Source organism: Condylura cristata, unplaced genomic scaffold (assembly GCF_000260355.1).
Source record: "Condylura cristata isolate star-nosed mole 26May11 unplaced genomic scaffold, ConCri1.0 scaffold00013, whole genome shotgun sequence".
Taxonomy (NCBI): domain Eukaryota; kingdom Metazoa; phylum Chordata; class Mammalia; order Eulipotyphla; family Talpidae; genus Condylura; species Condylura cristata.
The window spans coordinates 27,824,723-27,840,170 of record NW_004567114.1 but is presented as its reverse complement, the minus strand read 5'-3'; positions in this window follow the sequence as shown (position 1 = coordinate 27,840,170).

Here is a 15,448-nt window from a genome sequence, read left to right as displayed (position 1 = left end):
CTTGCAGTCTGGGACAGGGCCCTGTTGAGAGCATGCGTTTGTGCCAACAGGAAGGATTTGGAGGAGGAGTTACTCGGTCGGATTTGCCAAGTAGTTCTTATTACCTTGTGAAGTAAGACATGTCCTTACCCGGAGTTACTTGCAGACTTGTTGGAGAGACAAGATGTTCCCACTTGAGTGAGATAATGACCTGAGACCTTGGAGGATGAAATGCTGAGTCAGTGGCACAAATTGGAAGTGAAATGGGAATTCAGAAAAGAGGGTATGAGAGCTGGAGGGGTTGCAGAGCATCTCCAAGGGAGCTGAGATGTGATCCAATCTTCCCTAGTTCATGAAGCACGGGAGGCAGATGAGTAACTCCACCTCTTGGAAATAGAGCATCTATTGTCTAATTAGGGAAAGAAATACTTAACTGTGGGAGATTATTCATAGCAGTTAAATGTTAGGGCTCTGTAATCAATATTAGGTTTCCACTTGGGCTCTACAATTAGTCTCTGTAATAGTAGATAGCAGATAACATCTATAAGTTGAAGTCTGCTCAACTGCAAAATGGGGATAATACTAACACGGGGGGAAGGACTTATGTCGGTCTTGGTGATATTTTTAATGCCTGAAAAGTGTCGGCACATAGTAGGTGCTCAATAAAAATTTGTTGAATAAATGAATCATTTAAATAAATGAATAGATAAAATGATAGTTGTTTTAATTGAGGAAAAGTTCCTCTGTATCTTCAATAATGTCCAAATACCCACAAGATCACATTCAACAAAGGGAGTACGTATACATAAGGCAGCTCAGTAGATATGCGACAGCCACCTCACTGTGTTAGTGATCTGAGGAAGGATTGTCTTCTGCTCTGTGCTGCTACCTTCTAATATGGAAAGATCAACAGGGAGGTTTAATGGAGAAAGGAAACTCAGTAATGGACTCTTCCGCGTCTATGAAAGGTGCTGTCTGAGAAATGGTAAAGGCCCATTTTCAGGCAGAGAAGCAGTGACTTTCCAAATTCTGATCTCTGAGCTCAGAATGATCTAGGGCATAATTCTCCACAAAAATGTGTCCAGATAAACAAACTCACAAAGAGAAGTTCATGTTTATTTAGAAATGGGGCACTAGGAATTGCTTTCTGGCACATTGTTAAGCAATAACAGTGGCAGCCAGGAGAGGGCGACTGGCCTTTCTTCCCTGGCAGGCTGCACTCTAGGTGGCCATCAAGGGCACTGAGTCTCTGGGATGCTTCCAGGCCTGCTGGCTGGGCTAGCCAGAGGCCTCCTGGGAGGAGTGCCCTGACAACAGAATGCCTCATTGTTGTCAGCTGGACTCCTATGAGGGAAATAGTTGTTGCTGAAAAAGAATCACTTTGAAGGCCTCAGATGCAGGGGCAGCTACAAATCCAGGAAGGTTGGCAGGTCTATAGTTGGGATATTTTCTCCAAGTTTAGGGAGTTTGCAAATCTGGGACAGCTCCCTGGTAACCTAAGACTGACAATTCTTGTGTTAGTCTTTTCTTAGTGGGCAGCAGCTTCTAAGAGCCAACCAGAAAACTTTCTCCAAGATAGTTGCTCAGTTTGGTCAGCATTCAACCACAGCAATTATTAACCTGGGTTTTGCAGTCCACTGACACCTTCCACTGGTGCAAAACTGTGTGAGGGTTGGAGGTGGGGGATGTGCTGTAGATATTTATAGTTTCCATCTGTCTTTCATGGGCTGAGGGCCTCCACCCATCAGAAAATGTTAAGGAAATTGTCCAAAAATTTTCCCAGCCTTTTCCTCCAAAGGCTTTCCCCCAGCTCTTTGTTCCAAACCAATTCCCTGTGATAACTCCAATTCCCCATTTTTCATTATGAGACGTATCAGTCAGGGGCCTGCTGGGAGATAGAAACAGCCTCAGTTATTTGAACAGAGACTATAAGGTAATAGAATAGTGGTTAATGAGGTATGCAGTTGTCAATTAGATAACTGAAATGGCAAAAATAAATAAATAAATAAAAATAGGACACTAAGTTATCACAGAGGTAGCAATTGCAGAAAGCAATCTCTATCCTAGCTAGCCAGGTGTGGAAAGGGTGGGAGTTACTGAAATGTAGACACCTCAGACTCAGACTGTGAGGAGGAGGCATGATTTGGCTGAGCTGATGAGGTTAGTTCTGCAAGTATAGGAAAAGTATAGGAAAAAGCACACAAGTGCTGCCCCAGGAAAGAACCACCATTGTCAAGGTGAAGCGGTGAGACAAGGATGATGTGCCTAAGAGCGGGAAGTCCTTTATCCCTAGCAGATGGAAGGTGAAATATGGGTGGTAGGACCCCAGTTCCAAAGCCTGTACCATGGTCTCTAGCTTGTCTTGGAACATGACCTCTGCTGTCTTGAGGCCTCAGCAGGAATTTCTATTTTATCATCTCCTGTGCATTTTGAGAAAAGTGAATAAAGTAGCAGAGTTGCTTTATTGGTCTAAAACCATCAATATTCTTAAAAGTTCTCAAGTTAAATAAAATGGGCAGCCTGGGTCTTCTAAGCCCCAAGGGAGTGTTCAGGCACAGGTGTGATGCTGCCAACTTCCCTCGTGGACTCGGAAACATCACTCAGCAGAGAATCACTAAACTGTTTCTAATCCTTTGAAAAAGGATCAAAAACGCTGGGATTTCTGCGGAGGACTATCATCCACCTCACTGATTTACCATGAGGATTAAATGAGATCTTACAAGCAAAAGCACTTTGTAATTTGTAACTAGGAAGCACGATGCATGGACAGGCATGGCACTACTATGATGATGGAAACTTTGAGGGGGTCTGGAATACCTAGAATTTCTAAAGACAGTCAAGGCAGGCATTTATGGTTCAAAACGGAAACTCCGCTCTTTAAAAATAGATCCAGAGCAAACAATGGGACAGTTTGGCAACTGTTTCTGAGAAAAACAAAACTAAACCCAACAACCTGAGTATGTGTCAGTAGCAGGGCGGGATTACTTTGCAGCTGGCAGGCAGCACCCATCCTTGCACTGCGGGCCTACCTCAGTCACCAGCCATTGTTCCCCAAGGTACCAACCACTTCCTCCTTTTTTTTTTAAAAAAAATTTTATTGAAGTAATTTTGGTTTATAACATATGTGTTATCAGTTAACCTCTGTGTAGGCTCTATTATGTGCCCCACCAAAAGTCTAGTTTCTGTCCTTCACCAGACGAATGGCCCTTTTACCCTCCGCCTCTCTCCTTTCCTTCTGCTGACTATGGTTTTGTTTTTACAGTCGAAGAGTTTGTTTTGTTTTGTTTGTTCTTTAGGTTTTGCTGCTTTATCTTCTGTGTATGAGTAACCTCACCCCACCCAGGGTCAAACTGTTCTCCTGTGTACCAACTGCTTCCTACTGCTCTGGTCCTTGGCAGGGAGTGAATGCTCCAGGAGCACCCCTCAACCATGAAGGATGGGTGTGAGGGTTCTTAGGAACCACCCTGACGTGTTCTAAACATTTTCACAGAAGCTCTCAGTGGGTTGGATGCCACCACCCTTCCTCTCGTGACCCTTACCCCATAACCTGTTCTCTAACATCTTTATTGAATCCTGTTCTTTGCCACCCTTTCTCAAGAATCTTCTTGAGTCATTACCCCAATCAACTATTTGTCATTAGAATTTCTGTTGTTCCAGAGTGTGCCTTTAGAGGAGGGACTTGAGCAGAGGCAAAGAAGTGTGGAGGCTTGCCTTTGGCAAAATCCCCTGTAAATTACATTAACTGAAAAGTAGCTTCTCTATAATTCTAGCTCAAGGGCACTAGTAAAAATTAAGAGATAAAAATAACCTATATGTATTGATTTCTTTCTTCATGCCAAGTGTGATTCAAGTACTTTCCATATTCCTCATTTATATATAACCTCAGAGGGGTGCTGTTATTATCACTTACAGATGAGGAAACTGAGCCACAGAGACTTGTTCAAGGTCACATAGCTTGTGACAGAGCTGGGGTTCTGGCTCTGATGATTAGGTTCTAGAGCACACTCTTCTCTACTCTGTGTTCTTCAAACTACTGACCAGTGGTCAGAGAGTCAAGGGGCTGGGCATCATTCCTTATAGTTTTGAGAGGGTTGCTGACATACACGATTGGAAAGAAATGTGAATATGTGAGAATTGCAGACTAAACTAAAGCCCACACTCAGCCTTCTCTTACCACTGAGTGACCTTGAATAAGTCAAGTTTTCCTCTCACCTTTTGTTTAAACCACCAGGGGCAAGCCAGGTGAGGTGCAAATGAGACTATGTTCTTAGATGTCTGGGTGTTCACATGATGACATCAGGTGACAGAGGAAGGACCTTTGGCATTGCACAGACAGGAATTTGAATCTCAGGATTTTTCTGTTTTGACTTTTTTTTTTAATAACCTCAGGAATCTCTTCTGACCTCTATTATCTTACCTGTACAATGAGAGTAGTGATACAGGACTGTGGATAGGGTTAAAAAACATACAGAAAGTCCTTAGCACAGCCCAGCTCATGTTAGTGCTGAGAGCGTGGGAGCTACTGCTATTACTATTGATTTCATGAGAGAAAAAACGTGAGTCCCATCCAAAGACAAAAAAAGAAATGTTGGTTTGACTGATTTTAAAGGATATTTACGAAGAGAGTTATTAGCTGTTTCCATCTACTGAAAAGTGAGAAAGCTTCAATCTGTCATTGCATTCCTGTTTATGTTCAAGTTTTATACTTAGCGGGGAAGGGATAAAGAGGGTCTGAAGAGAAAATGGTTGGGAAGAAGCCGCTGTTGAAATAGTGTAGCACAAAGGATATAATCTATAGCCATGAAACCCAGTGGATTCCGTCAACATAAACAAAAGCTTGAATTTCTGAATCTTGCTATTCCTGTGTGTGTGTGCATGTGTGTGTGTGTGTGTGAGAGAGAGAAAGAGAGAGAGAGAGAGAGGGAGGGAGGAAGGGAGGAAGGGAGGGAAGAGAGTTAGGACTGGGGAGGGGTTGATGCAAGTTGTGGAACTGGGAGACAGCAAGGCTAGAAGCTCTCCCCCCAACAGCCAGGTGTAGACATTGAGAGGAGCAGGGCAAGGAGAAGTGTGGGCAAGGTCTGGAGACAGGCAGGAAAAGGTGAGAAAATAAGCTGAGATTGGTCTCCTACCTTCAGCAAGACACCCAAGTGACTGGTTGCCTCCTCACCTGCCCCAGGGGCTCAAGCAGAGAAACTGTGGGTCTCCCTGACTCATTGCTTAGGTGGTTTCAGTGCCTAGGGGAGACTTAGCACTTGTTAGCTGTCACAAGAAGGGAGAGAGTCCTGACATTTTCCCAACCCCTGAAAGTGACAGAAGAAAGGTTCGTTACTTTCAGGGCCATATCCTGAATGACAGAGGTCAGTGTTTGCTACTGATCCACGTGGGCGCAGTCTTCTAATTATTTCCTGGATAACCTGTTATCTATTAGCCATCAGGCTGAGTGCCAGACTATGCTAATATTTCCAGACTTTCTGGTCAGGATTCTGAGGAACAGTTTTATTTATTTATTTTCGTTTTTTTTTTTTTTTAAAGGAGAAGTAGGAGTTGTGGGGCAGGCAGCTAGCTGAGTCCCCTTGACAGAGGCTGTCCTCTCATCTGTCTGCTCTGCGCCGAAAGGAGAGAGAATGCCCAGGAACCCAGCAGAATCCCATGCTGATGTCTGAGTGGAGCCTTGCAGTGACTCTTGACTCTATTCCTTTGGGAGGCTTGGCTTTATCAGAAGCTTCTGGAAAAGTTTTAGAGAAATGTTTTTCTAGGCTGTTATCATGTGCTCAGAGAACAAGGAAACTCTTCAAATAATCTTTTGTTAGAGGAAAGGAAAGAAGGGAGGGTGTTAGAATTCAATAGGCCTGTTCTTCTGTTGAGTAGGGCAGAACTTGGCCATCACCCAGGTGAACTCAGTATCATCAACCATCAGTTACACCCATGGCCTCTATATTTGTACTAAGGCACAATGAAATGTCATCAAATGGGAGGGTACACAAATCTAGGGCATCATTCTTTTTCCTAAAAAAGCAGCACATGTTTATTATTTAAAAACTTAGAGACTCTAGAAAAGCAAAGAGAACAAAATTTAAAATTTTATTTCCCTGAGATAATCACTGTTAACATTTTGATGTATCTTCAACTTTGTTCCCACCCTGCTTGCCCCCTTAGGTAAGTTATACCTATCTATGAAAAAAGGCTTTTGATTACAAAACACAATGGTGGCCTCTGAATTTTTGGAAGTGTCTGGAGGATAAAATGTCTTTTAGCTTCGGACTTTGGGGTTGGCTTTCTGTAATCCTCAGAGGGTGGGTTTTATTAGGCTAAAATACAGCAAGGTTCACTCACTGTCCAGCAGAACTTGGCTCTGAAGGACTAAAATCCAGGACCTTTTTGTTTTAAGTACTTATGTTCATTCATGTGCATATAGCAGAGGGTCAGGAAGAGCTCCAGCAGCAGAGAGAGAGTACACTTCAGTCCCCGTCAGCAAAAAGCAGCAGGTGCTACTGGACCAGCCCTCACCTGGTAAACATCTAGAAAAAGTATTTGGAAAAAATGTTTACATGTTTACATGACTTGTAAACATTTCTGGAGAGATGGGAATCAAATGGTGTGACCCCTTAGATTGTCCCACATTTTACCTACAAGCACCATCCTGCCCAGGTGTGGGTGCTGTGTCGCTGAGTGAGAAGATAGAAGCAAGGGAGGCTGAGGTATGTGGACTTTGCCAAGCAGACTACCATGGAGAGGGGGCTATGCAGAGAAAAGACCTCTGAGGTCCATGTTGGGATACTTGGAAGTAGTGGCTGAACTGGCCTGTTATCTTGACTTGTCCTTTGATTTTGTTTATTTTCTTCCAGACATTCTTGCCCCCCCACCCCTTTCCTGTGGCCCCCAATAAAGGCAACTTAGACTTGTGGCAGGCTTCTGGGCCTCAGTGGTCCTGCTTTGGATCAACCCTGTTCGGCTGGGCATTTACACATGAGGGGATGGGTAATTGGGTGTTTCCTGGGGAAACTATTTTAACTATGTTCTTCCTTGTCTCTCTGTTGTGCACTAACTGTATTAAAGTTCTTTTCTGTCGAATGTCCTCTGCACTAAGAATATGTTTGTCCTTATGTGGCAGATGGCAGAACCTAGTTAGGACATGCAAGGTTTGGGGGTCTTGGGGTGCCCCTCATCCTGCCCACTAACACTGCTGTAGAATATTAGAATAAACTTATTTTTTAAAATTCAAGGTATTTTTTTCACTAGACTGAGTGTAGATAATTAAAATGTGTTTAAAAATGATTTGACTTAGTTTGTGTCTTCCCACCCCACTTCAGGGTGCTTATTTCATACATTTAAAGCAAATTTGTGCATCTGTCAGGATCCAGTCAAAGTTTAAAAATAGACCAAATTTATTTGAACAGGATGGATTTAATATAAATATCTGTTACCTAGGTATTATGCTTTTTTAAATGGAGGTGACATTGGTTTATATCAAATGTATGTTTTAGGAGTACAGGTTCCTATCTCTTCAAATTAGGTACTACTTTGTTAAATGGGCAACTAAACAGGTTGAAAAGGAATTCTAAGGCAGCATTTCCCAAAGCCTATTTGGTTTCAGAAGTTTATTACTCTTTTACAAATTTATTGAGGCTCCCAAGGAATTTTATGTGGACTAAAGTCATTGGTATTTATCATTAAAGCTGATAACTTTCTGCACTATCTATTTTTAAATTCATTTGTGAATAATAAGCAAGGGGGTGGGATGGATGAAGTTCTGGGGATCTGACATAATAGCATAATGAAGACAATACTATATTGTATGTTTAAAAGTTGCTAAGAGTAGATCTTAAAAGGTCTCACCTCATACCCAAAAAATGGTAACGGTAGAGGTGATCGATGTGTTATCAAACTTACTGTGGTAATTATTTCACAATATTTACAAATATCAAATCATTATGTAAAACTCACACAATGTTCTACATCAATTTTATCTCAATAAAACTGAAAAGCCAGCAAACTCATTGTACATTACATTAAGTAACATGCTTTTATGAGAAATAACAATGTAAGGAATTTATTGAGAAGACTGGCATTATTTTATTTTTTTCAAACCTCTTTAATGTCTGGCTTAATAGAAAACAGCTGGATACTTGTATTTGTTTCTGCATTAAGCCTCCTGGGAGATGTTTTAGTTGGAGTATATGAAGAAAATACAGTCTCACACAGATAATGTAGTTAGAAAAGGGAGGAATATTTTAACAAACTTTTTAGGTAATTACTATTATTCTTTTTGATATCATACCAAAGCTTGACAAGCAATGGTTTTTGTAAAGATTGGTTGCTATGTGAAATCTGAAACTGTACCTAAAAAACATTTTGTTAATCTGTTCCATTAAAATCCATTAGTCTGTCTTGTACTGTGAGTGGATCTTTTACTGAAGCATGATTTTGTGATCCCATCATTGGTCATTGGAAGATACCAGTTGACTGAATACAAGTACTCTGAATGTTGACACATTACATTACACAATAAAAAAAAAAATTCGCATGTTAATATCCCCATCATCTCATCAGAAAAGGCTTTAAGTTTTGAGAACTGAGAAGCTCACAATGGCAGATGCATATTTTCCAAATTTGGCTTGAAGACTCAAATTTTATCATTGGCAACAAACATCAGTTTTCTTTTCTCTTAAAATGGCAGGCTCATTTTGTTCATTTTTGAGAAAAAATCTGCAAAATTTCCAAGTCTAAGTAACCATCATTTGTCTGTCAGTTGTTCGTTTAAGCAAAAATTGTGTTCAGTGAAATTAGTGGCTAGTTCAGCTAACAACTCAAGCAGTTGCACAAATGCTATCCTTGAGAACAGTCAGCATGTTTGACTCTCCATCAGAAGTGCCTCCTACTCATCACAAGAACACTAAAATGATGAGTACATAAAAATCAAAATCTAGTAAAGTCACTAAACCCTCTCACCCAGGATTATTTTTAAGTAGAACTAGATTTTCCCGAAAAGTGAGCAGTGGTGGAAAATACAATGACTGTACTTGCCTTGCTTTCATTAGCGCAAATGTCAACACAATAAAAAGGAAATAATTTTTTTGTGGAGGAGAAAAAAGTTGTATCTTTGCCCTTCTAATTTGTTATCCCTTGTAAATCAGGGACAGAGTAACAGGAGAAAAAATTAATTTCATGCGCACAGAGGTGTCATTGTGAATATAGGATCTTGGGGAATGACTAAAACAGCCCATTTGTATAGCTTTTGGACAAAGAAACAATAAATCTGGGGAGAACTGACAGGACAAAGAAATTTTTAGGGTTGAACATTATTTTAGTGAGCTTGTTTACACAATTTCCTGTCCTTGTCTCTGATGATAAGGGTGTCTTTCTCTATCTGCAGGGAGAGTACTTTTCATATGGAGACTTACTTCCTGCTTTCAGGGGAAACAGAGAAGAGGCAGGTTAAGGAAAATTACTGCTTTTAGGAGAAAGGGAGACTTAATGTATCATTCACTCACTAACTGTTCTTTAATTCAAAATAACCAGTATACTACTTAAGCACATTTTGGAGCAGCTGATCTGGTGCTGTTAGTGGACAGACTGAGGGGAATCCCTGACCCTCAAACTCTGCATGCTCTAAATAGATTCTCCATTCACTACAAAATATAATTTTTATATTTTATACAAAACAGATGAAATATATAAAAAAATTTTTGTCCAAATATACTCTTAGTGTGTAAGACCTTGTATGAAATAAACTTTAATAGAATTATTGTGCAATAGAGAGAAGAAAGGATAATAATTTCCAATAAAATACCCAAAGTTATCCAGTAGGGTTGACCAAAGCAGGGCCTTTGAGGCCCAAAAGCTTGCCACAAGTGTAAGGCATCTTCCAGTGGGTAACGGTAGGAAAGGGGCAGAAGAGGCCGGGGGAATCTGGAAGAAAAATAGCAAAATCAAAGTACAAGTCAAAATAAAGACTGCTGTTGTGAGCCTCCTCACAGGTCTATCACCCACATCTCTGTCTCCTTCCCTGTCCACGGAGTACTTAGTACAAGTCCTGGATGGAGAGACAAGTGTGGCTTTTTCATGTCTTTCTGCTCCACATGCCTCCTTCAAGTCTTCTCTACCCAGTCTTCTCTCCCAAGTCTTTTTTAGATTTCCCTGAAGTCACTCAGCTCCATCCTTCACTGAATGGGGCAGGGAACAAGGAAACTCCCCTTTTTAGATTACACTCTTACAAGGCCTGACATTTTATTATGAAAGTATTTTTGACCTCATAGACACCTGGAAAGATTTCTAGCACCCTCCACGGGATCCGTGAAATACAATTTAGGAACAGCTGCCTAGTTTTAGCCAGCACCACTAAGAGTAAGAGAATAAAGAATTCAAATTATTGAAACTTAGAAACTTACACAGAGAAACCTGTGGCGTTGCAGCCCACACCTTGGAGGAAAATGTGCTAGTCGGCAGAGGCTGGCTTCTGTGCATTTAGAGGAAGGGCCATAGCATTAGAAGCAGAGCTGAAAGGAGGGGTGGTTCATTGCTTGGTACTGGTATCTCTGAAGTGGTGTGAAGAGTCTGGCTTTGTAAGTGTTGGAAAAACTGTAAGCTGCATTTTGATGCTGCTATAGAAGGAACTGCAGCTGCCAGGGTGAAGGCTGGGTGAAACTCACAGGAGTTGTAACCAGAGAGGCAAACAAGGAACAACAAGTCCTCTCACCATCCTCCAACCTTGCAGCCCCCTCTCACACTGGATTGACAGAGCCAAGCAGAGAGACAGAGGCAAAGGAGGAGTGTGACTTGTGGGGTTTTTACTCCAGCAGCTCAAAACAGTCTGAAAAGGGATTTGGGTTTATTTGCTCTTGTTTGCATTAATATGTAGATTTTCCTGCCACCCTTGTTTGTTTAGTTTTTTTTTTTTAAGATTTTTTTAAATTTATGCTTACAGAACTGTGGTATAGGTCAGAGGTGTGGTGGGTGAGAGGACTCACCAGAGACAGATTGGAGAGCAGAACAGGCAGATGGACGAAGTACACTGCTGAGGGGAGCAGTGGGCAGGTCAGAAGAGGTCTGCTGCACCATGTGGCTCACCTCCCTGGCGGGGGATTGCACTCATGCATCAGTGGCTTCAGAAAGCTTCATAATGCGGTGCTTTAACCTGTTGTGCCAACAGGGAGAGCCTGTTTGTTTAGTTTTTAACTTTTAAATATACAGAACAGGGCCCACCCTGGTGGCACAAGGGTTAAAGAATGGCACTGTGAAGCTATTGCACCACTGCAGCATGAGTTCCATCCCCAGCCAGGGAGGTGAACCACTTGGTGCAGCAGACCTCTCCTGACCCGTCCGCTGCTCCCCTCCAGTGTATTTCAGTGCATCTGCCTGTTCTGCTTCCTACTCTGTCTCTAGTGAATCCTCTGACCTCCCATACCTCTGGCCTGTCCCCCAGTTCTATATGCATAAATAAGTATATCTTTAAAAAAACGCAGAATAATATGCTTACCAAGAATTAAAAACTATGTACAAAGATATATCCAGAGAAGTGTCTTTTCTGTCTCTGCTTTCAACCAACCCTTCCATCCCTTGTATGTATGTAATCCTCTTCTGTGTTTTCTAATTTAGCCTTCCTGTGTCTGTGTGTGTGCCTGTTTTGTTCAAATTAAGCAGGTAATATGTATTTTCTTATTCCCTAATTGTAATTCTTTGGGCTTTGTCTTTTTTATTTACTATATATTCTGAAAATTAGTTCATAGAGATATGTCTTTTTTTTAAGATTTATTTTTACCTATTTATGCATATAATAACTAGGATGTAGACCAAAGATACAGGGGGTGGGGGGAGAGGTGAGAAGATTCATCAGTGACAGAATGGGGAACAGAACAGGCAGATCTACTGAAATAAATTGCTGGGGGGGAGCAGCAGGCACAACAGGAGAGGTCTGCTGCACCATGTGGGTCACCCCCCAGGCCAGGGATAGAACTCATGCTGCAGTGGCTCTGGATAGCATGATAGTGCTGAGATTTAACCCTTTGTGCCACTAGGGAGGCCCAAGATTTTTTTTTTTTTTTAAGATTTATTTATTTGTGTATACAGAACTGGGGCACAAGCTAGAGGTGCAGGGGCAGTGAGCGGATTCAGCAGAGACAGAGTGGGGAGCAGAACAGGTAGATTGTTCGAGTACACTGCTGAGGAGAACATCTGGCAGATCAGTAGAGGTCTGCCATGCCATGTGGATCAGCTCAGGGGTTGGGGATGAACTCTCACTGAAGTGGCTGTCTTGCTGTGCTGCACTTTAACCCATTGTGCCACCAGGGAGGGCCCAAGGTGTTTGTCTTTTTTTATAGCACTTTTTCAACCAGATTCTATCATTCATTTAACCAACTTCCTGTGTTTGGGTATTTTAGAAAAAAAAATTCTTATTTTATTAATAATTAAAAAAATACTTTTTTGAAGCTGCTGTTACATTGCATGAACAATACCGTGAATGAATATTTTTAAATGATTGCTGGTGTGTTTTCTGGGTAAACTCCTGGAGTGGGACTGTTGGGTCAAAGGTGAATAAATACATCGATGGTTTTGTTAGACATGGCCACATTCCTCTCCATAGGGGCTATACAACATTTCACTCCCACCAACAATCCATTAAGACTGCCCTTTTCTACAGTCTTGCCAATAGTGTCTGTCATTAAGATTTTGAATTTTTGCCAATCTGATGCATGAGAAATGCTATCTCATTATAGTTCCAGTTTGCATTTTCTTATGAATAAGGTTAAGCATTTATTCATATTTTAGGGTCAATTTCATGTCTTGTTGTTTTTGTAAATTTTCTAGTCTGGTCTTCTGCCAATTTTTCTACAGGATTTTTGTCCTTTTCTCTCTATTTTTAGAATTCATTTAGGCATTATATATTAGTGATTTTGGTCCTTTATCTGTAATATATATTGTAAGTAGTTTCTCTGAATCTATCATTAAGAAAATTTCTTATGGGGTTTTGCCTTGCAAAGACTTAAATTTTTAAAAAGAAATTAAGTTTCTCAATCTTTTTTTTTTTTTAAAGATTTATTTATTTATGCATACAGAACTGAGGTACAGGCCAGAGGTGCAGGGGCAGCGAGAGGCTTCACCAGAGACAGAGTGGGGAGCAGAACAGGCAGATCGAGGAAGTACACTGCTGAGGGGAGCAGCGGGCGGGTCAGGAGAGGTCTGCCACGCCATGTGGTCACCTCCGGGGCAGGCGGGAATCGAACTCATGTGCAAGTGGCTCAAGCTTCTCAGTGCTATGCTTTAACCCGCTGCGCCACCAGGGAGGGCCAGTTTCTCAATCTTTTATTGTCTTTTTATCTTGAGACATAATTAGAAAGTTTTTTACCTCCCCACCCCCACAGGTTATAAGGTATTTTAAAAAGTTTTATTTAGTTATGTACACAAGAACTGGGGTATAGGCAAGAGGTTTGTATGTTTGGCGTGTGTGTGAGAGGATTCACTAGAGACAGAGTGAGGAGTAGAACAGGCAGATCTGCTGAGGGGAGCAGCGGGCAAGACAGGAGAGGTCTGCTGCTCCATGTGTGTCAGCTCCTTGACTGGCTGGGGGATCAAACTTGTGCTGCACTGGCTGGCAATAGCTTGGTAACACTGTTTTTAACCCCTGTGCTATCAGGGAGGCCCTAGATTATAAAGGGATTTATCCATATTTTCTTCTAACATTTATGCTGTTTCAGATCTCTAGATTTGTGTCTATGATTTACCAAATGACCACTTTACTTATTCAAGTATCACAATCGCCCCCAAAATTCACTGGCTTGACACAAGATCCATTTTATGATTTTTCATAGTCCTGCGTGCAGAACGTGTCCTGCGGGGCAGTTCCTGACCCTGTTTGCATTCTTTCCTGCAGTTGCAATATTTGGTTTCAAAGACTTGAATTGGATGCTGACGGGCAGGCCCTTCCTCATTTCCCATGTGGCTCCAGGGCCTTGTCTCTCCATCTGGCTTCTCCATATGGTCTTTCCAGTAGGGTAGCTGGACTACTTCTTTTTCTTTTTTCTTTTTTCCCTTTCCTCCCCAGGTTTATGGTGATAGATTTCATATACCACAAAACTCCACTACTTAAAGTTTACAGTTCAGTGGCTTTAAGTATAATCACAGAGTTGTGAGCCATCACCACAATCTAATTTTAGAGTATTTTTAACATCCCCCAAAGAAACCCTGTACTCATTAGCAGTCATTTCCCTTCCTTGGAACAAATCGCATCCTTCACCCAACCCCAAGCAACCACTAATTTACCTTCAGTCTCTGCATTGGTCTATTCTGGACATTTTGCAGGCCTCTATACTATGTCATATTTTAAAAATGAGCTTCTTTCACTTAGTGCTGTTTCAAAGTTTGCCTGTGTTGTAACATGTATCAAATTTTCACTGCTTTTTATATGCAGATAGTCACCTTATGGCTATGCCATACTTTATGTATATTCATTACTCTCTTGGTGGACACTTAAGTTGTTTCCACTTTGGGCTTATTATGAATAAAGCTTTTATGAACACTGAAGATGTTCAAATCAGACCAGGTAAAGATTTTCAACAATGGTCTCCGGAAGGAGCCCCAGCATATTTGAGCTAAGTGCAATGAAATCTTTTGAAGCTGAGCAGAAGCTTCTGTCCTTCTGCGGGCCTCCCCCCTTTCCTAGCTGAAGGTGAGCTCATTGTGCCCAATTTGCCATCCTTTTCCTAACTGGACAGGCAATCACTGCCTCTCCTTATATACCCTAGTCTGGGGGAGAGAGATCTGAGCCAGTTGTAGGTTTATTGGTGGACATGTCCTCTCTAAGAATCTCATCTTTATTCTGAGTCAGGGTGAGGTAATCCCTTTTATCTGTCATGTAAATTTTCCCTCTCCCTCCTTGTCAGCCTACATTCTAAATGCAAGGTAGGTATCCTTGGTTTATTCAAATATTCTTTAGAATTTACAGCCATGTAAATTCTTCATATGTATGTCATTAAATTTTGGCCTTTTCTCCAAATTATATGTCTGATATTATTTGTTAGTATGTCTGTCCAGCCTTAGAAGAACGCAAATGGGGTAAAGAATTTTTTCCTGTACCCAAACAACATCTTTGTACAAGTGTTTGTGTGGACAAAGTTTTGATTTCTCTTGGTCTTAGTCCTAAGTGTGGAATTGCCGGGTCAATATGTACTTTATGTTTTGCTTTTAAGGACTACCCCCAACTATTTCCCAATGTAGCTGCACCATTGAAAAATTTTTTTCAAGGCGTTTATCATCATTTGAGGTGAAATTACATGATTATTTTCTTCTTAGACCCATGTTGACCTCAACGAAAAAGCAATTAGTTATTCCACTAAAAAAAAAAAAAAAAAAAAAGATTTTTTTGGGCCTTCCCTGGTGGCACAGGGGTTAAAAACACAGCACTATTAAGCAATTGCCAGCTAGCCACTGCAGCATGGGTTTTATCCCCTGCCAGGAAGGTGACCCCCATGGCACA